The sequence below is a fragment of the Camelus dromedarius genome, chromosome 14 (genome assembly GCF_036321535.1).
Source record: "Camelus dromedarius isolate mCamDro1 chromosome 14, mCamDro1.pat, whole genome shotgun sequence".
Taxonomy (NCBI): Eukaryota; Metazoa; Chordata; class Mammalia; order Artiodactyla; family Camelidae; genus Camelus; species Camelus dromedarius.
Window position 1 is genome coordinate 16,035,131 of NC_087449.1, and position 21,149 is coordinate 16,056,279.

Here is a 21,149-nt window from a genome sequence, read left to right on the forward strand (position 1 = left end):
CTGTAAGCCTCAGTTCCCTCCTCTATGAAATGGACAATGATAACACCTACTTTACAGAAAGATTGCATAGTTAAATAAAATAATATGTACAAACTACGTGTCATAGAATACATCAGTGTTATGTTTCCCTCCATTTAGAAACAGAGCTATGAAGGACAATCCTTTTTGGATCAGTCCTTAAAGTAAGGAAACGTTTTCAAGCTATAATTCTCTCGTCACATAGATTTTAAATAGATTATGCTAAAAATTTCACTTGAAAGACCTAAAAATACATAGGCTTATATTGTATTTGTGTAACTCAAGGCAAAAAAATTTGTGAACAGTCCAGAAAAAAATGCCCAGAATTCCAAATTGTGTCACAGTCACTAATTCATTAAAAAAAAAAAAATCTTTACTGAGTACCCATTATATGCCGCATCAGGCCAAGGGCCGGGCAAAAACACTGAGCCCCGTAGGCACACCCTAGCACACAAACACATAACAAGACCGCATGCTTATTGTACATTCTTGTTGTATTAGAATTATTCTTCTGCCTCCTTCACCATCTTGACAATGCTTTCTATACTCTCCATACTTGTTCCTTTAATAGCTTCCTGGCTTCACATGTTGGTTCCACGTGATGATTATCTAGGGCTTCCTTTTCATTTGTTTCAGGACCTGTGAAGGAGTCAGAGAATATGTCTTACTGGAAACCACAGAAAGTGGAGTCGTAAACTGAGTATCATATAGCAGCTGCCTGCTCAGCCTCTACTGCGTTTAAAACACATTGCGTTCTAAGGGATTTATGGAGTAAGTTTGGAGCAGAAAGCCTCAACACTCAAATACTTCTCACTTAACTTTTTAAGCTAGCCTCCTGCTTTTTTTTTTTGCATCAAGAGGTGTACAGGTACCCCAGGTAAAACTCAGAAAGCAGCTCCATCTCCGTGTGCCAAGCTGTGCCTGGAGGATGCTTACTGCTGCATTCTTAAATCCTGGCGCTTGGTGCGGTGAGGGACAGTGTTGGTATCAGATTTTTTTTTTTTTTTTTTGAGCTCTAACTGTGCATCATTTGCCCTAAAATAATGCATTTCCCTAGGTGTTAACATTTTTACATGCCTTTTCCTCTGTGCATATCCTCTGCACTTCTTCATCTGACATTTAGCTTTCAGCACTATTCTATAATCATCGAATGAGCGTACAATGCTCTGTCATGCAGTAACTATTTCTGAAGGAATGATAGAGAGGAGTTTCTAGAAATCTTGCCACTTAAGAAAAGAAAATGGACTAAGTGCTTTTCTTTGTCTGTTATTGTCGCAGTAGATGTGCTGTACCATTTAGGTGTTTTGAGGGAAAGGGGATAAGTGTGCATGTTATATTTCAGGGAATAGCACAGCTCTAAGTGTACTTTCTAATGGCTTTTGTGTGTGTGTGCTGGCAAATTAGGTTATATTCAGTGTTTTATTACTTCCTCTTTGACTGTTCTTTACTTTGGTAAAATTTATTTTGATTGGGATAACAAAAGAAGAGATATTCAATGGCTAACAGTGGGTAAACCAACAATGGCCCCAAGAAAAACATTTGCTTTCCACATCCATGTACTTCCCAGTCATAAGTGTGGTGTGTCAAAAACAGTAGACTTAAAAATGATGGTTCCATTTAATTAAAATAAAACGGAGACTTGAAGTGGAGAATTATCAACAATGTTCACTAATTTTTATCTTTTGGAGTGATTCTTAAATGATCTGATAATTTTCTCTATTTCATATTGGTTCAAGTATCCACATCAGCAGTTTTGAAGGCAGGTCTTATGTTGAAGGAGAAGAGAGAGGAGGAAACAAAAAAAATGACCTAAAACACATGTGCTTTGAATCACATAGACCTGGTTGTCATTTGCTGCCTTATATACTTAATAGCCATGTGATTTTGAGCAGGTAACTTAACCTCTATTTTATCTTACATATATGTATGTGTGTGTATGTATATCTATCTATCTATCTATCTATCTATCTATCTATCTATCTATCTATCTATCTATCTATAAAACAGGTTATTCAGAGTAAAATACAGAATAATACGCCTGGCATATAGTAGGCACTCAAGTAAGCTTAGTTCTCTGTCATTTTCCCTCATCTCCCATCATTTTGGTAGTTACATGTTGATAGGACCCAACCTATATTAAGAGGTCAAATGACAGTATATGAAACTAATTGGTTTCACCATAACTAGTTTTCAAGTTGACTGATGATAGATTTGATGTACATGTCAAAAAAGTCACTCCAAAGAGAAAATTCAGCTTATTTATTTAAAACTGTTTATTGAGCAATACAGCACTCAAGGCACCATGGGGAAACTCCTAGAGGTTGCAGAAATAAATAAAACACAAGGAAATAAGATTAAGTAGGGAGAAACCACAGGAGTACAAACAGCCCTAATGCAAGTCAGGATGAATTAAGTGCCACCAGAGAGATGGAGGATGAGGGAGCGGGAAGCCCTCACTGTTAATATGATTTTAGTGCTGTAACTTTAGAGACAGATGGGCCTATGAGAGACATTCAGAATCATATTGTATGTTATTTGAAAATAGGAATATCTATAAAGATTTATGGCTTTTTCAGATAAGAAGTTTAGGAAGATAATTCAGACATGGATTAAGCAGCAACTGGATGAATTGAATTCCAGTCAAGGATTGGAAACTAATGGGTTACGGACATAATCATGCTTGAGTATTCGATAATGTGTGTATTTTGTTTCACGGATGAAGACTGTGAGAATTCCCCTTTTAAAGGGCATAATGGTTTAGTGAGATCAGAGGAGAGACCTACTTGTCTGCTACAGAGGTAAGAAAAATAACCCTGCATGGCTGCACCAATCTACCCAATCTGAATCTGTGGTTGACATGCAGCCTCAGCGAGCTGAGAAGCAAAGCCCAAGCTTGTTAGGGCAGGAAACCCCAAACTTCATTGGATAATAATTGTTTGAAAATGCAAAATTGTGTTGTTTGCAAATTCTCACACTTAATCTTGGGAACCTTTAACATTAAAATTTAAGAACTTGATTAGATAAATTTATAGTATCTATAGTGTTACATTATATTTGGAAATAATCTGTGCATGTTTGGTATTTTAAGTACTTGTAACATTGAAGAGAATTTGGCATTTTATGAGTATAATTTGCCAATTTAAACTTCCTAACAGATTAAACTTGTCATTCCAATTAAAAATTTGTCACTGAGTAATTGTGACTTTTTTTATAACAGGATAACAGAATTTTCCTAAATTTGTAAAAAGTATTGGTATTTTAATGAGAAATTGATTGACTATATTATGTTTAAATTTTTATGTTTATAATAATTCCATAAGTTCTTGGGAAGGTTTGTCTATTAGAAAATCAATTTACTGAAAGGTAAAATTACAACATGCTAAATTTATAAATGCAGGATAAAATGTTTAAGGACATCTGAATAAATAAAATCCCTTTTTTTTTCTTTTTTAGCCTAAATAAAATTTTGTTCAAATTGTTGGTCTTTTTAAAGATGTAACATTTGGATTTGCTTATTTTCTCTATTATTTTTGTAGTCTTTTTCATTCATCTCTCCTATTATGTTATTATTTCCTTACTTCTTGTAAGTTTAGTCTGCTCTTGTTTTTACCTCGGTGTTTTAAGGTGAAAGGATACGTTTTGATTGGACATATTTTTTAACAGTCATTTATGGCTGTAATTTTCCCACTTATGTATGATTTTGGCTGCATCCCATAATTTTTGGAATGTTGTGTTTTCATTTCCACTTTTCTCAAAGTATTTTATAATTCCTCTTGTGATTTCTTTTCCATTTAGAAATGTGTTGCTTAATTTCCAGGTCTGTGAATTTCCAAAATTCCTTCCTTTCTGCTATTGATTTCTAATTTCATGCCATTGTAGTCAGAAACCATACTTTGTATGATTTTAACTCTTTTAAATGTACTGAAATTTCTCTTACGGCCAGCACATAGTTTCTACTGGAGAAGATCCTATGTGCACTAGAGAATACTTCCGCTCTCTTGTTTCTGGTTGGAGTGTTCTGTAGGTGTTGACCAGGTCTACATGGTTTATAATGTTGTCCAAGTCTTTCATTACCTTTTTGATCTCCCCCTGGTTGTTCTGTACTTTAGTGAAATTGGCTATGGCAGTTTCCAACTATTGTTCTGAATGATCTATTTTCCTTTTAATTCTGTAAGTTTCTCTTCATGTGCTTTGGGGCTCTGTTATTACATGCCTCTATGTGTACACCTATTGTACCTTCCTAATGGATTGGGCCACTTTACCATTAAAACAAATCCCTCTTTATTCCTAGTGACATTTTAAGTCTATTTTGTCTGACATTTGTGTACCCACACTAGCTTTCTTGTGGTTTCTGTCTCCAGGGAGCTGATTTCTCTGGAGTTTCCAGGCCCTAAATTAAATCCAGCATTGTTTCCATTTTTTTTTTAAACTATTCCAACACCTTTTATCAATATTTTATTTTTAAACACAGGTGAGTCCACTTTCTAAATATATCATTGCATTTCAACAGTTACACAAAACATAAGTACATGTGTCTACCATTGCACACCACATGAGAACCCTGCTGGGTGAGGAAATCTGTACTCAACCATTAAATTAATGAAAAATAGTGTTCACTACAAAATATAACTAGTTGCATAGGATACCATGCTATAACATTTCAAGGTCATTGCAAACAAAAGGCAAATTATAAGAGTCTGCCTTAATTGAGTGTACAATAAGGTTCAACATATCAGTGCAAAAGAATTTTAGAATTTACATGATTTAACAAAAGAAAAAGATAATCAGTTAAAAAGCAATCATACATTTATACTATAGTTCATTGTATCCATTCAGTGGACTGTTCCAGCTTCTTATCAAAGTCATAGGTCAAGCCCTTGAAATTATGGCTTTCAGTTTACATTACTCATCATCTTCTTGTGCCAGGACTGCACAGTTTCCTTATCGGACAACATACAGTAAGAAATGAATATCAGTAGCTTAAAAATGAAACAAGTATTTATTTTATTTTGGATTTTTCCAAAAATCTCTTTCTTTTGATTGGATTTTTAAGCAAATCACAGTTAATATTATTGATATAGTTGGATTTACCCGCCATTTTACTTTTGCTTTCAGTAAATCTCATGCCTTTTTCCTGTTCTTCCTTTCTTCTTTTACTCTTCCTTTGTACTGAGGAAGTATTTTCTAGTGTGTAACATTTTAATTTCTTTAACATGTTTTTACTAGGATTTCTGAGTCATTTTCTTAAGTGATTTTTTTAAGACTTAACCATATGCAGCTTCCTTATTAAAATTTGCTTTTGAGTTGTATTAATTAAGGTAAGACAGAAAAACTTCTATTTGGTTCTATCCCTTCTTCCCCATTTTTGTGCTATCATGGTACATTTTACTTCTATGCATATTCCAAAAGCAATAATCTATTATTATAATAATTTATATACTTTTATGTTCTTTAAAAAAAGTTGAGAGAAAAAGGAAAACAAGTATTTATAAATTTTGTTTTATTAACTTTTTTATTTACTATTCTGGGTTCTCTTTATCTGTTCATTTGGTTTCAAGTTACTGTCTGATGTCATTTTCTTACTTCAGTACAAGTGAGCTCTTTTGTGTCTCCTTTGTGCTATTATTATTAAATACATTTCCATATACTGTATCCCAACAATACAATTATATTCATACTGTTTTGCAAAATTACTTTTTAAATTAAGAGAAATGTGATGAAATATGTGTTTATATTATATTGAAGAATTCCATAATCATCTTTACATATGCCTTTGTGTGTATATATGTATATTATATACGTTCTAATTACTCTGAGTCACATTTTTCCAGCCTTAAAAACTTCCTTTAGTATTTATTGTAAGATACATCTACCAGAGATGGATTTTCTTAGTTTTTGTTTACTTCAGAAAGTCTTTATTTTGCTTTCATCCTAAAACATATCTTTGCTGAGATTTTGGTTGTTGTTTGGTGGTTGTTTTTTTAGGACTTTGAATGTGCCATCCCACTGTATTCTGGCCTTTATTGTTTCTGGTAAAAAATTAGCTGTTAATCTAATTGGAGTTCCCTTCTATATGACAAGTCCTTTTTCTCTTTCTGACTTCAGGATTTTTTACTTGTCATTGGCTTTCTGTGTTTTTAATATGATGTGTCTGGTTGTGAATCAAGTTGTATTTATCTCTTTGTAGTTCATTTAGCTTCTTCAATGTGTAGGTTAAAGATTTTCATCACATTTGGGAAGCTTTTTTTCATTTCTTTGAATATTTTCTCTCCTTCTGGTATTCTGGGAGTTAACGGTGTCCCACACTTCTCTATAGGTCTGTTTGTTTTTCTTAATTCTTTTTTCTCTCTTTTTTAATTTTAAAAATCTCTATTGATTTATCTGTAAGTTTTCTATTTTTTTTTTCTGTCAGCCTAATTTACTGTTTGAGTCCCTGTAGGAAAATTTTTATTTTTATTTTAGTTATTGTACTTTCCATTTCAAAATGTCCTTTTCTTTAGGTCTAGAATTTATTTTCTATTAATCATATCTATTTATTAATAGTCTCTTTCTAGTGAAATATTATCATGATACTTTTATTTATTTTGTTAAGCCCATGCTTAATATATTTTTAATGGGTGATTTTATGTCTTTGGTATATACAAGATTGGGCCCCTTTCATAGGAAATTTCTATTGCCTGCTTTTCCCTCCTGTATATAGATGACATTTTCCTGTTTCTTTACATGGCTCAAAATTGTTAATTGAATATTGGATAATCATTTGTATGGATTCTCCTTTCCCTCCAGAGCTTCTTATTGTTTGCTTGTTTATTTGTTTAAAGACTTTGCTTGACTATTTTCATAAAGTCTATTTCCGCCACAGTGTGAAGCCTCTGAAATCACTTCTCAGAGGGGAAAAACTCACTTATGCTCAGTCACACTGGGTTGAGGATTCTTTAGCAGGCTTCTCTTTGACTGTCTCTTGCCCTGATCACTCTATTAAGACAGCTGCATCTATTGGTATCAAAATCAGGTTTAGGCTCTACTAATTGCTGTCTGATTGCAGTATTATTTCATCAGTGCCCTGGGGCATAAATTGCTCCACAATCTGATCCAGTTATAGTAAAGTTCCTTTAGCTTTTAAAAGCCAGTCTCTGAGATTGGTTATGATACTAGGAAGACTTCTTAGCTATCTCTTTGGTTCTCCCTGGTAAATTTGCTGGCCTATGGTTTAGCAGGGGCTACCAGCCTCCTCCTAATTGCTTACCACAAAAATCTCCATTGTTTTTGAGAGCATATTTAGGTTTTAACTTCCCACACTCTGTTCCAAATAAAGTCAGTTCTTTGGGAAGAGCTTCAGAGCTCTCAGTTGTTATGACCTACCTTTTTCTCCAGGCAAAATCTCTGGAGTAGTGACTCCAGAGCTGGGCATGAGACAGTGCCCTACTTTTCCCAGAGTTACAGTCTTCCTTTACAAGCAACACACTGGGAGCAGGTGATAACCTCAGGTCTTCTTGGCTTGCCTCTCCTGGGACTGAATTCTAGCAAGCTGGAGTAGGAGTGACTATGACCCCCATATTCTCTGTCACACATGAAGTACAGCTTCTGCCCTATAAGTAGAAATTGGGTAGAGAAAGCAAACTCCAAATCTGTTGGATGTACTTGTCTTGTTCTTTGAAAAGATAAGCAAAATTGACAAACTTTTAACTGGACTCACTAAGAAAAAAAGAGAGAAGGCTCAGACAAATAAAATCAGAAAAGGAAAATTGTAATGGATAGCACAGAAGTACAAAGGATTATAAGAAAATTCTGTAACAACTATACACCAACAAATTGAACAACCTGGAAAAAATAAGTAAACTGCAACCTTCCAAAACTAAATCATGAAGAAATAGAAAATTTGAACAGACCAATTAATTACCAGTAATGAAATTGAATCACTAATCAAAAACCTCCTAACAAACAAAGTTCAGGACAAGACGGCTTCACTAGTGAATTCTACCAAACATTCAAAGAAGATTTAATACCAATGTTTCTCAAAGTCTTCAAAAAAAAAAAAAAAATTGCAAGGATAGAAATGCTTCCTAACTCATTTTACAAACCCCAATACCAAAATGAGACAAAGACAACACACAAAAATAAAACTATAGTCTAATAACTTTGATGAATATATATGTAAAAATCCTCAACAAAATATTAGCAAGTTAAATATAGTATATTAAAAGGATCATACACCATCAAATGGGATTTATTACAGGAATGCAAGGATGGTTTCACATTCACAAATCAATCAACCAACATGATATGCTACATTAACAAAATGAAAGATAAAGTTCATATATTCACTTCAATATATTTAGAAAAAGCACTTTAAAAAAATCAACACCCGTTTATGATAAAATCTCTCAGTAAAATGGGCATAGAAAAATGTGCCTGAACATAATAAAGTCTGTATATGACAAACCCACAACTAATATCATACTTAATGGTGTAAAACTGAAAACCATCCCTCTAAGGTCAAGAACAAGACAAGAATGGCCACTTACTGCTTTTATTCAATACAGTATTGGAAGTCCTGGCCAGAGCAATTATACAAGAAAAAGAAAAGACATCCAAATTGGAAAGGAAGAAGTAAAACCATCACTTTTTGCAGATAACATGATTTTCTATATAGAAAACCCTAAAGAATCCACCTGAAAACCTGTTAAAATAATAAACAAATCCAGTAAAATTGCAGGGTTCAAAATCAATATACAAAAATTTGTTGTGTTTCTACACACTAACAGCAAAGTAGCAGAAAAATAAATTAAGAAAACAGTCCCATTTACAACTACAACAAAAAGAATAATAAAACTGTGAATAAAATTTTCACCAAAGAGGTGGGAGACCTGTACACTCAAAACTAATATATTGTTGCGCAAATTGAAGACACAAAGAAATGGAAAGCTATTCTGTGATCATGGATTGGAAGAATTACCATTGTTAAAATTTTCATGGTATCTAAAGCAAACTACAGATTCAGTGTAATCCCTATGAAAATTCCAACAACATTTTTCACATAAATAGAACCAAAAAAACTAAAATGTATGTGGAACCACAAAAGACCCAAGTAGCCAAAGCAATCTTGATGGAAAACGAATAGAACTGGAGGTATCATACTACAAAATTTCAAATTATACTATAAAGCTATAATAATCAAAACAGCATGGTATTTGTAGAAAAACAGACACCAAGAGCAATGAAAGAGAATTGAAAATTGAGAGCCCAGAAATAAACTCACACATATATGGACAATTAGTTTTTGACAAAGGAGTCAAGAACATAAAATGGGAAAAGAACAGTCTTGTCAATAAATGGTGCTGGGAAAACTGGACAGCCACATGCAAAATAATGAAACTAGACCACCATCTTACACCACAAACAAAAATCAGCTCAACATGGATTAAGGAAATGGAGCTAAGACCTGAAGCCATAATACTCCTAGAAGAAAATATAGGAAGTACTCTTTTTTACAGTGGTCTTAGCAATATCTTTTTGGATATGTTTCCTCAGGCAAGATAAACTAAAGCCAAAATAAACAAGTACAACTACCTTAAAATAAAAAGCTTCTACACAGTAAAGTAAAAAAATCAACTAGATGAAAACACAATTTACCAGATGGGATATTTGCAAATCATATATCTGATAAGGGACTAATATTCCAAAATATACAAAGAACTCATACAACTCAACAACAACAAAAGACAAAAAGCTTCATTTTAAAAATGGACAAATGGTCTGAATAGACATTTTTCCCAAGAGATACAGATGGCCAACAGATACGTGAAAAGATGTTTAGTGTCACTAATTATTAGGGAAATGCAAATCAAAACCACAATGAAATATCACGTCATATCAGTTAGAATGGCTATTATCAAAAAGGCAAGAAATAACAAGTATTGGAGAGGATGTGTGGAAAAGGAATTCTCTTACACTGTTGATGGGAATGTAAATTGGTGCATCCACTATGGAAAAGAGTACAGAGTTTTTTCAAAAAAATTAATAGAATTACCATATGATTCAGCTTTTAGACTTCTGGGTATTTATCCAAAGAACACAAAAGACTAATTAGAAAAGGTATATGCATTATTTATAATACCAGTATATGGAAAAAACTTATGTGCCTATTGATGGATAAATGAATAAAGGTGTGTTATACATCTATTACAATGGAATACTACTCAGCCATAGAAAAAAGATGAAATCTTGCCATTTGTGACAACATGGATGGACCTTGAGGGTTTTATATTAAGTGAAATGTCAGATGGAGGACACATTTGTGTGATTTGACTCATATATGAAATAAAAAAAATAAATGAACAAACTAAACAAAAACAAACACATAGATACAGAGAACAGAGTAGTGGTTATCAAAGGGAAAGGGATGTTGAGGATGGCAAAATGAATAAAGGGGGTCAACTCTATGGTGGTGGAGGGATACTAAACTCTTGCTGGTGAGCAGACTGTAGCATGTACAGAAGTCAAAATATGTTGTACATGTGAAATGTATATACAATTATAATCCAGGGTTACCTCAAAACAGTATTAAAAATTTTTAAATGTTTTTTCTTTAGTACATGTGCTTCTATAATTTTAGCATGTGCCAAGATGCCTGTCTCTTCTGGCACTATCAGTTACTTTGCCAGGGTGGTTGTCTCTGACCAACACTGGATGACAAATCACTGCATTATTACAGACATAAAAAAAAATCATTTAATCAACTAAATTGTCTAGGAGAGCACAAGACTGATAGAACTCAAGTCTTATCCAAATTTTCCATTTGAATGGGGGCATTTATTCATTTATTGATTCTACAACCTAAGTTGAGTGTTGGGGGGTGAGCAGGAATTATTTAGAGAAAGTCTGGGGTTGGGTGGGGGAGATGTGGAGGTACCAGAGATCATGACTATCTCTGGATAGAGAAAGCAGAAGGAGTAATAGTATGTCTAAGAGCATAGAGATGGGCGGAACTGCAAGAAGCTTAATGTGATGGGTGCATAAGTTGGGAGGTGAAGTGCGGCAACATAGTGATTGTGAGATTTAAGAAGGGCTAGATCATGAAGGCAGTTTATGTCGGGCTTAGCAGTCTCCCCTGTACCGCAAAGTGGCATGGTACCTGTTATGAGAAGAGCTGGCTTGCAGTACATTTTAAAACCTTTCTCCTGTGGTTTCCCCTCTGGTTTTATTTGAATTGAGCTTTCTATATTCTTCATGAAATATTCTTAGTCAGGACTTGTATGAAGTGGAATATAGTATTTCTGAGTGATAAAAAGTATCTAAAGCAGAGCTGGAGGGCATTGAATGGATCCCAAGACAACTTTTATTCCCCTGGCATCATGAAAACAGGTGAATTATTACTAAACCATGGAGAACTCAGCATCTAAATCATAGATGGAACTGCATAACTGGAACCTATCAGAGAAATAACATTGTCAAAATAGTTACATATCTATTACGCTGTCCACTTCAGCCAGGTCACGCACGTAATTGGCTTAGAAACAGCTCTAGGCTAGCTGAGTTAAAATTAGATAGAACCAAAACAGATTCGTAAGGCTTTGGGTCTTTTGGATATGACAGAAAACCACCCTGGGGACAAGATGATACCTACAATTTCTATTCCATTGGGCTGTTCATTGTCAGACTAAAGGGATTTGGAAAATTGTTTATTCATGTTTAATTTTGTGAATTGTTCCCTCAGCCTTTAACTCTCACAGTTGAATTTACATAATTATAATTGCAACATAGTTATTTCTGATAACTTCAAGCAAGTGAATGATGTTCTCGCCTTGTGCCCATGTCAGGCACATAACTGGAGCTCAGTAGGTATATCTGGGTCCCTCTGGAACTGAAGGATCAGAGTCCTTCTCATTGTACCTTTTAAGTAGAGTCTGGCACAGGTCTGTCACATAAAAAAGACTAACCAGTTACTATTTTTTTTAATCATTTTGAAACTGGTTGACTTTCTGTCCTCATTCTGCAGTTGATGTGTTTCTTGAAAAAGTTGGCTTCTGATGCTTAAAGAATCTCCCAGTCCTTTCTTCCATCACGTACCTCTTTAGAGTTAGTAGTGCACCCCTAGAGATCAGGGTGACATCCTTAATCGCCCACCGCCCACGAGATAAATTTATGTTTCTCAATAAATGGGATTGATTCTTTTAGAAAGAATTGGGAAACATAGGAAATATGGAATTCTTTCCATAGAGAAGAGCATCTAAGGAATAGTATAGATACACATACATTAGAGAAGATGAGATAAAATGGTACCTCATATGGATGGAAAGCAATTTCCAGGGGAGTTCTTTTAGACTTAGAAAGATATATTTTAAAAGCTTTAAAATATTTTAAAAAATCTTTTATTACAAAAGTAATTTTAGAGTATTTGGAAAATATGGAAGATTCAAAGAACAAAATTAAAATTGTGTATTCTCATTTTTTAATCATAACTTCTGTTAACTTAAGGTACATATTAACAATCTTTCCTCTATATGATTTTTTAAAAGATCATGTTTTCTTCTCTCTTCCTATTATTTCTACATTTTCACATTATTAAATAACCTTAAAAATATTTTTATTTGGTCTCAGTTTGTTAAACAGAATGTTTCTATTTTCTCTGCACTGAATAATGGCATAATAATCTTTATGGATCCACATTTACTTGCCATTTTTATTATTTCCTATGACATTATTAGAAAAAAATCCCTCAGTCACAAAATCTTGCAGTAAATGAAGGATGCCAAGTACCCAGCCACCCATACTACCTTATGTTATTAATTGATCATGACCGTTTTTTCTGACTAAACCTGGTCAAGCCCTCCAAATATTTCTAATATGTTTATATTTGTGTTCAAGACAGTCTCACATTTTGAAATGTCTTTTCATCTGAAAGTTTATCTTGGATTTTAGCCAATTCAGTTTTACTTTTCAAATCCTTACCTGCTGCAATTACCAGACAGCTAATTCATTGGTATGATTTTGGGAGTAGGTTTTCTCTCAATCTTATCTAGTCCAGATTTTCTTTGTTCCATGGATGCCTTGCTCTGCTTCCAGATTTGCCTTCTTTTTCACATCAGTCCTATATCTTCATGAACTTTCAATATACCTCTTTGCTAGGGGAATTAAATACCAGCTCTTAATTCCAGTATTTGAGACACAGTTAGGGAAAATATTTTTTTAAGTTATGACATTTTTAGGAAAGTTGGACAAAGAGTTATGTACAGGTCAGAAGTAGTGAAGTCTTTTTGGCATTATGTCTTAGCTTCCTTTCCCTACCACAAAGTAAACAATACTTTTCATTAAAAAAAAAATTAAATGTCTTTGGCTTGCTGAAGAAAGGAAAAATCTAACAGCCAGAAATCTAATGATATGTCAGAGGTTTGGATTTCATACAAGGACAGGGACTGTGTGTTTACTCTCAATGCTCTGTATAAATATCAGTGCTCTGGTTTCAATGTTTAATTTCCTGACCAGTATTGGCCAGTGTCCCAACTTCAGTATGGGGATGCAGTGCTTTACCATTTAAATTTAATAGCATCTTTTAAAGGAAATCACTAGTTCGTTACAACACTATTTTGCTTCATATCTAGCACTCATATTTGATGGTACCGCATGTATTTACTTACCTATATTTCCGGGCAGGGCAGTGCTGACTGAAACCAGACTTTTAATGGTAGTGCTTCCAGTGTAAATTGGAAAATACTAGTATAATTAGGTTTACTAGACTGTGATAGGAGTAGAGACTTTTCTGTAGTAATCAAAGGCTCAGTGTCAGGAAATTAAGCAAATCTGTGTTTCCACACACACACACAAACAAAACATGGAAGGAGATCCCTTGAGTCTAGGGTATATTATTATAAAAAGCTTGAAGGCGGAGTTGCCCTATCTTAGACCTTTATCTGCACATCAAAATGCAGTTGCTGTCATTTGCAATGCTTTATGGGCTTCAAACTATACTGCAAAGATCAGTACATCCTTTTAAAGCTGCCTTTATTAGCTCATGTGCTCCTGGCATCTTCTGTTTAAAGTTCTCCAGTAGTCTTAGCTCCTCAATTAGTCGATGCCATTCTCTGAGGTTCACATGACGCTGTGTATATGCAGGATAATTAGATCAGCTTTCCGAGGTTATTTTTAGTCTTTTTAGAGGAGTTGCGAATGCAGTAAATTTGCTCCATGCTGTTATTTATGGCAAAACGACTTGTATTTGATCATAGTTTACTCTGATGGTATTTGGGGAAAACTGGCAAAGTTTTAACTTCTTTTTTTTGTTTTTTGTTTTTTTAAATCAATGGGCTTCTGTTTCTGGCACTTTGCTTTAAAAAAAAAAAAAGTGTGATGCCTGCTGCTGTACATAATAAATTCATCACACCACAATCCAGGGCCAAGTCAACTTGAGTTACAAATAGCCTGGGCTCCGTGTCTGGGATGTGCATTCTGGAAATGACGGACTTCAGAATCTTAAACCTGAAGTCTCATTATAGGAATGGTGAGAACCATATGGCCTAAAAAGCTCAAGGAAAATGGATAGAGAAGTACATCTGGCTTTTTTGACATCTACCATCACATTCTGGTTCTAACAGCATGGAAATGTGAATAGATCTTCGAGTAAGGGGGTGATTTGCTGTTTGAAGCAATGTTAATAGGTTGTCATTTTAGTTTCCATGATGTTTGCTATCAGAAATTGGAACCATTTCTGTTTAGTTTAACCATCAAATGGTTGGTGCCTATTAGGTATCAGAAACTATGTGTAGGTGATGTAGGTGCTGTGGAACAGAATTCCCTTGGTCTGTAGAAGTTTGTGGTGTAGTTGGCAGAGTAGTTATATAAATGGGTAAGTGCAACGTTATATGGTAAATGTCACCTATGCTACAGATAGAGAATGTGAACTTGAAAAAAGTGTGCTTTGAAAATCAAAGTAGCCCTTAGGTTGGACTCCATGCTGCTTCTAAGCCGGGAACGAGGCTTAGGATCTGTACTGCTAACCTAAGCACTAGCCCCTCTGTGGGGTTGCAGTGCCTTTCAAACTCATCCTGGGCATCCAACGCTTCTTACCAGATGAAGTTTACTAAAGATTATGGTAGTGCCTACACCAGAAATTACCCTACCTTTCCCCCACTTACGCAAAGCAAAGTGTGTCTTTTTAAAGAAGTTATAGTTATGTGCCAAGTATATATTTGATTTTACCTTGGCATCATGGTGCTTAAACAATTGTTTTTGAGGATGAATCATGAAGATTAATGCACAGAAAAAATGTGTCTGTATGTGAGTCATGTTATGTCACACTTTGTGTGTGCTCTTTGATTTGTCTGTCAAATTCTTATTTAAACCTCAAATGACACCTGTTCAGGGGTCCCCCCCCCTTTTTTTTTGAAGCTTTCCTTACCCTTGCTTTAAATAAGAGATAAACATATCCATCTCTATTGCTACTATCTTGACATGTATCACATTGTATTCAGGCTTTATAACTTATTAACTGTGCGATTATGGACAAGTAATTTAACTTCTCTTTCCTCAGTTTCCTTATTTGTGAGAGAGAAAGAATGAGCCCGACCCTGTAACTCTGCCCTGAGGGTTAATTGAGCCTTGCATGTAAAGTGTCTGGCACAGCGCCTGACACACAGTGATTTATGATCACGGTGTTTGGCTCTTCTATGAGGCTGTGCACTTCCTGGTGCCAGGAATAGCTCCTCACGGAAGGTAGTATCTCTATAAATCTTGGCTTAACTTAATTACGTCTCTGCCCTTCTAGATCTCAATATCTTTTAGGTAAAAAAAAAAAAAATGGTGGTAAAATTGTTTTAGTGCTTAAACTAACCTGTCAGAGGAAGAATCTCCTTTTAACTTATGGAAATTCCTTAACTTGGAAGATCTTTAAGTGATATTAAAGTAGGACATGTTATGATCCTTTTTTGGGGCAATGGAAGTCTTAAGAACCCACATCATGTCCTCAATTACATATCCACTTATGATTCTGAGGGCAGATGTGTTACGAGATTGAATAGAAGGCATTGTGTAATGCCCTTTCCAGAGATAATGTCCAAAAGATGTGTTTCATAAATTATGTAGCATATACAAGGATAGAAAGCAAGCACAGGAAACAATATGCATTATAGGCCACATTAGATGAGAAAAAATTCAATTTTCAATGAGGAGACAGTTTGAATTTCATCTCCACTGCCCAGCTCATCTGGGTAAGTCCTTTGTTTTAAGGTTCAAGGTTACCATCAGTAAAATAAGATTAATAGTTTCTACTTTAGGGATTTTGTGAAAATTAAATATATTATATATAGAAGTACATTACACAATGCTTTCTTGAAGTTGGAGATTTTCATGACTGCTAGAAAGTTTCCCCAAAGGCAGTGGTTCTCAACCTTGGCTGCATGCTAGAATCTCCTGGGGAGACTTAGAAATCCTCATTATCCTCCTTTGTCTTTGAGTGGCATTTGGTGTTTGGATCCTCCTAGAATTCTGGTAGTTAACTCATGTATGTTCCTGATGCATACTGTCTGCTGTGGCCTTTGCCTCTGCCTCTGTCATGGTCACTCTTTCTGTGACCTCCCCAACCAGATATTCTGTAAGTGTTCATGTCTAACTTTGGGAATATGCATGAAAGTCTGTATTCTGCTTATTCCACATAAGGACTAGGAGAACTGAGTTCAAACCCTTGGTCTGCCCAACACTGATGCACTGCCCTTAGACACCCTCTTCCAGGCTTGGTTCAAGACACTGTCCTCCTAGAGTCCCCAGTGGAAAACACGGCCAAAATCCTCCCTTAGCATTTTGCTCCAAAACCTCTCAAACACACAGGCTGAGACGATGGCCTGACTATCTGTTTCCCCTCTTCTGTCTTATCTACCTCAAGCCCTTCATTTCCATCTGGATGGTGCAGTCACCTTGTGTAAAATTTTGTCACCAATTGGATGTGCACCTTGACATACTACAGCAGGTGGCAAAGTGCTACAGAATAAACACTTGTGCCCCACCCCCCAAATTCATATATTGAAACCTATTCCCCTAATGTGATGGTGTTTAGATATGGAAACTTTGGAAGGTGATTAGGTCATGAGGGCAGAGACATCATGAATGGGATAAGTGCCCTTGTAAAAGCGACCCTGGAGAGCCCCCTCACCACTTCCTCCATGTGAGGAATGCATTTTCTGTTGTTTATAAGCCACCCAATCTGTGGTATTTTTGTTACAGCGGCCTGAACAGACTAAGACACAGAGTAATTTAGAAAATCCCTTCTTTTTCAACAAAGATTAGTTTTCAAGCCTATTGTTAAATCTTATTTTGGCCTCACACGATAAGCCTCAGCTCTCTTAGATTCCTGCTTTGACAGCTGGACGTAGATCGGTGTGTGTTAAAGTGCCATCTCTGAGCTGGGCAGTCGAGCCCCCACTTCCATTTGGGTGCCCCCACGTCCCAGAGAAGAGAGGACACACTGATTTTTAGCTTTTTTTTTCTTTTGCCACAACGTTTGTGAAAAACAACATTCAGAAGCTTGTAGGAGAAAAATACCCACCTATCATATCCTCAATTAAGAATACGCCTTCCCATTATTACTATTCTCCTTTTATCTTTATTTTACAACCTTGTTTTAAGCCAAATATGATCAAAACAATGTATCAAATGATACTTTCTAGACATTGTATTCCTAGTCCTTTAGTCCAGTAGTGCCTGCAAATTATACTAGTAATTGTGTTCCTAGTATAGTGTCTGTGTCTAGTCACTGTGAAAGTCTTTTGTAAGGTTCCTAAGGATGAGAATATCTAACCTCTGTCTTTCTTTATCATGAGAGTAGTGCTTTACAAATCACTGTATTTGCAGAACGTAGTCTGTGATCTGTAGCATAATCATATCTGTCATTAAAAAAATTCTTTACAGAAAAGTCTTACTACTACATGTCTATGTTACTTATAATTTACTCTCTTAATCCCAACCATTAAAAAACTGTGGTAGGTGATTCTCTTGAAGGTGAAAAGAGTAGAAGTCATCATACACTTGGACATTTTCTCTAATTTCCATCCCAGTCACAACACATAAGGACTCAGAAATCCAGAACAGGAAATTCTGCCTCTCCTGGCGGCCTCTATGTGAGAACCTCTGGGTAATATCCTGTTGGTCATTGTGGTGGCACCTCTCTGTGCTCACGGATAGTTGTGTTTTCTTCCTGGACGTGTAAGTGGACTATGTGTTCCCACCCCCTTGTAGCAGGTGGGCCCATATAACTGAGGCATGGCCACTGAAATGTGAGCCATTTCCAGACAAGGCTCATGGTTCATCCCTCTCACTCTTTTCCTGTGCTGACGAAGTGGAGAGAACTCTGAAGACCTGGCGTGGGGTGGAGGGGGTAAACCAGAGAGTGGAGGCAGCCTTTAGGAGAAACATTCCCTTGCTTCAATTTTCTTAGCCAACAGAGTTGGGTTGGGGATGGGGAGTAAAATAATTGTGAAAACATTCTTTCTGGATATGGGCAATTTACAAAATGTTCAGCATTCTGACTCCACTATTACATGACTGTATGAGGGCAAATCGATATTATATTTCTTTATGTTCTTCCTCAAGTTTCTTATAATACATCTCTAGATACTGATTATGTTTCCTTTTTTTGTTTGTTTTTTAATGGTGTAAAAGAGAGATTAGCTGATTTGGTAAATGTCTTAAGAGTTTCCACGTCACAAATTATTTAGGCATTTTTTTATTTCCCTTTTAAAGTTTTTAGAAATGTTTATGCTTGCATTGTCTCTGCCCTTATTAGGAGTTCCAAATTGCATTCTCCTTTTTCCTTCCATATATGAATAATAAATTTTTATTTGATTAGCTCATGTGAAAATTATGTGTAAATTACTTTAAGTGTAAAATATTATTAAGGTATGTTTAAATATTACAAAACATATTATATATTAAAATTTTATTTTAATGTAAATTTTAAAAGTACATTAAAAAAGTGGAATCTAGCTCTTTTCCACTCTATTCTTCCAGGTTAGCGGCTGATAATAACTGGGCATGTGTTCCTCCAACCGTTTTCATATACACAAATTTTAAGAGAAGAGGCTTAAATTCCCACCACATAAAATGCAATTCAAAAAACCTACAATATACTATTGGCCAAATGCTATTTTAAGTAAGCCCTAATTTTTCTTAATAGACTTTGAAATTGAAGCATTAATTCTCAATTTGAAAAAAAACAGTTAATTTTTGAGCAGAGGTTATAAAAAATTTACATACCTCTATGTGTAATTTCTGATGGTCCAAGGTGATTAGAGGAATCAGTGGAACCTGGATGAGATTCATAGATGCAACCTTGTCAAGACAAATGAAAAAGAAAGTTATGTCTAAGTTTATGGTTAGGCTGATACAATTTCAATTAGTAAAACATTTTTGTACTCTTAATACAGTATTTTCTGTTTTTTGGTCCTCTTCCCAAATGTTATTAAATCAACAATCTTTCGTGAAAATCTTGGCTTCAGGAAACTGAGGAATTATGGGCACATAAAATTTAGAGTTATTTTTAATTGAATTACATTATTACAGAACATATTCTATGCAGTATATTATCAATTTGGTGGCTTGCTTTTTTAAACTCAGAAATATATCATGGACATTCTCTCGATTAGTACATATCTTTCTTAACACATTTTTCATTGACAGACATTTGCATTTCCTTTCCTTTCTCTCTCTCTCTGTCTCTCTCTCTGCTATTGCCAACAATGATTCTGGGAATATTCTTGTAGAGAGATTCTTGTGAATGTGTGTGTATATTTGCTGGATACCTTTTAAAGGTAGAATTATTAGATAAAATTGGACTCCAAAATCACTGTGCAACATTTCTTATATTCCACTGCCTTATGTGAGCACAGTGACTACTGTGGTAGTTATTTTGTAGTCTGTTCATTGAGCGCTATTTTGAAGGCAGTTACAGGTTTTAGGAACACGGAAATCTTGGGACTGACACAATCACTCAGTAATGGGCTGAATGTTTGTGTCTCTCCTAAATTCATGTTTTGGAGCTCTAAACCCCAGTGTGATTATATTTGGAGAGTGTGATTTCCTTTGGGAGGAAATTAGGATTAGATGAGATCAAGAGGGCAGAGGCATCACAATTTGACTAGTACCCTCAGAGGAAGAGGAAGAAACCAAAGATCTCTCTCCCACTCCCTGCATGTAGGGGTATAGTTAGAATGCAGTCATCTATAAACCGAGAAGATGGCTCTCAACAGACATCAGCCTTGCCAGCACCTTGCTCTTTGACTTACCAACCTCCAGAAATGTGAGAAATAAATGTTTATTGTTTAACCATCCAATCTATGGTATTTTGTTATAGCAGCCTGAACTGACTGAGACATATTCCACTGTCCTTTAGTTATTTTTTTTTTCCCACCAAACCAACTACATCCCATTCTCTCAGTTCCATTTGCCTATAATTCAGGGTTATTTTAGCATTTTCCTAGGGGAACTCATTTTTTGGTGCAGTGTCACCTATATGATGTCAAGGGTTTATCATCTCTGTTGGGATTTCTCACAATTTTATGCATAACAAGTCATCTCAGAATTGGGTGGTTTAAAACAATCACTTATTTATTTTAAACTATAGTCAGCTAGCTAGTAGATCTTATGATCTACAGCAGGCTTGGCTGGTCTTGCCTGGGCTTACTCACGTGTCTAGAGTCCACTGCTTTCATCAGTTGGGGGCTGGCTGGTCTAAGGTGCTCAAAAATGAGACTTACCTCTGTCAGGTCCTCTCTCTTTCTTCAGCAGTCTGGTCCAAAAGGCAGGGTCCCCAGGGTCAGAGCAGAAGTGCATAAAACCTGCTGAGGTGCAGGCTTCATACTACATCATTTGCTCTACATTTAATTAGCCAGAGCAAGTTGTAAGCCTAATCTCAAATCAGAGTGCAGAAATAGATGCCAACTCTTGATAAGAGGAGTTTACAAATGTGGAAGCAAATCTGAAGTCTACTCTAGAATTCATCTGTATTATAACTTCCAGAGATATCTCAGTGATCCAATCTGCCATCCAGTTATCTTCTGATGCAATGTATGTGTATGTGTGTGTGTGCATGTGATAAACCCAAATTCATTGAGTTGGAATGGAGGAGATAAAAATGTATTCATTCACAG

General features: G+C 35.4%; 1 long non-coding RNA gene across 2 annotated transcripts in view; it reads right to left on the bottom strand.

Moving 5' to 3' along the window:
- Positions 1–224: 224 nt before the first annotated feature.
- The window catches only part of LOC116156923 (uncharacterized), a 91,328-nt gene continuing 70,403 nt past the window's right edge, over positions 225–21,149 (bottom strand). The window contains exons 4-6 of one of the 2 annotated variants that reach the window (XR_010383789.1): positions 19,258–19,332; positions 7,381–7,607; positions 225–657 (exon numbers count right to left, since the gene is read on the bottom strand). This is a non-coding gene — a long non-coding RNA (uncharacterized LOC116156923). The remainder of the gene's footprint in view (positions 658–7,380; positions 7,608–19,257; positions 19,333–21,149) is intronic. The other variant, XR_010383788.1, reaches the window with a different exon arrangement.